The sequence below is a fragment of the Schistocerca americana genome, chromosome 10 (assembly GCF_021461395.2).
Source record: "Schistocerca americana isolate TAMUIC-IGC-003095 chromosome 10, iqSchAmer2.1, whole genome shotgun sequence".
NCBI lineage: Eukaryota > Metazoa > Arthropoda > Insecta > Orthoptera > Acrididae > Schistocerca > Schistocerca americana.
The window spans coordinates 62605646-62607463 of NC_060128.1; the positions used below are offsets into that span (position 1 = coordinate 62605646).

Genomic DNA, 1818 nt, shown 5'->3' on the forward strand with positions numbered 1-1818 from the left:
AGCGCCATCTGGTTTCCCCCTTCAAGCTAGACGAGTTTCGTTCTTTGTAGTTTTTTCGTTTGATGCTTATTTCGTGAGGTATTTGGTCCGGTCGCCATCAATGGACCGCGCTGTATACTACAGTGCAAAACGGAAGGGCGGAAGCCAACTTTCGCATGATTTCTCACTGCCAACTAACGTTTATGAAACTTTGACCATACATAGAAAGAACTGCTATAGTGTACTACAGAAGATAGTTCAAAGCAATATGCACTGAGACGGAAAAAAATTATGCTTCCCTGGACGTTAGAAACGGCGGCACATGTCACGTAATGATATGTGTGGTCACCATGCTCTGCTGCTCGCTCCATGCTGGCCACGAGGCTGGGAAAGAGTTCTCGGTGTAGGTGGATGCCTGCAATATGCCTCACCACTCACCATGAACAAAAATGAAGTCAGGGCCGAATGCATGTCTGAAAAGACGCACCAAGGGAAGGAGCAGACTATGTGACAACGTTGTCCGGCGACTGTATCGTGTTTAGTACGGCCATACAACAATATGCCTGCCCACACCATAACACTTGGACTACCAAATCGGTCATGTTAGGCAATTCTGGACGTAGCTTTACATGGCGGGAGGTGGAAACACGAAATGAACCCAGGTGCACAGTCGATCTCGGTCCTTTTCGTGTAGGTAGACATAAAGTTGCACGGGCGTATTGACCTCCAAAGCTTTGAACAAGGAACACTCGAAGCTCAACTCTACTGCCCGTGCACGTCTTTTCAGGTGCGTATTCGCAGCTTTTTTAGGGATGACTAGCCTACTGCCAGCTGCGTAGGTCACGTACACTGTATGGCCTTCAGAGATTTTTTTTGTTTTTATTTAAGCTTATTGTTATATTGTTCACAAACTGCAACACCTTCTAAGCTTTTCACGCTCATTAAAGCCACATAAGCGTGATCTTCACCGAACATACTTCTGACCAAAAAGTGATTCCGGTAGCTCGAATCCAAAATTTTTGTTAATCGTGCCTTTTGCTTTCCTGTGGAGTTTTTTTGTAACAACTTTCATCTCCTGATAAATATTTCCTTATATCTAACCGAAAATGGAAATACCAGTTTTCATAAATTTAGCTTTAAATTATTTTTTTTTTTTTACTCTCTCCGTCCGAAGAGGCTTTGGAAGGCCCCCCGGTACCGACGGGCCGTCGTGTCATCCTCAGTCCACAGGCGTCACTGGATGCGGATATGGAGGGGCACGTGGTCGGCACACCGCTCTCCCGGCCGTATGTCAGCTGACGAGACCGGAGCCGCTACTTCTCGATCAAGTAGCTCCTCAGTTTGCCTCACAAGGGCTGAGTGCACCCCGCTTGCCAACAGCGCTCGGCAGACCGGATGGTCACCCATCCAAGTGCTAGCCCAGCCCGACAGCGCTTAACTTCGGTGATGTGACGGGAACCGGTGTTACCACTGTGGCAAGACCGTTGGCAGAGTTACGTTTTTAATGTTTCCATATTATTGTCAACCCCTGTAAACGCAACAGATGCTGTAATAAAACTCAAGTACTCATTTCACCCTAACGGAGCTTCTACGACAACATCTACATGACGTCTCTGCAATTCATACTTTAGTGTATGGCAGAGCGTTCATAGAGCCACCATTTCTGGGCCGTTCCACTCTCGAATATCACACGGAAAAAATGAACACCTAAATCATTCCAAGCGAGCTCTGATTTCTCCACGTCTCCCTATGTACGTGTGCGCATTCGGAGGAGTTAGTTGGTGATCGAAATTTCATGAAAGGTCTCTCCGATCCGCTTTATTTTGTCACAGACGCCTG

The 1818-nt window shown here is 46.9% G+C and overlaps 1 pseudogene; it reads right to left on the reverse strand.

Annotated features, from left to right (window-relative positions):
- Nucleotides 1–1350: 1350 nt before the first annotated feature.
- LOC124552797 lies at nt 1351–1468 on the reverse strand (annotated as a pseudogene).
- Between the last annotated feature and the right edge of the window lie 350 nt (nt 1469–1818).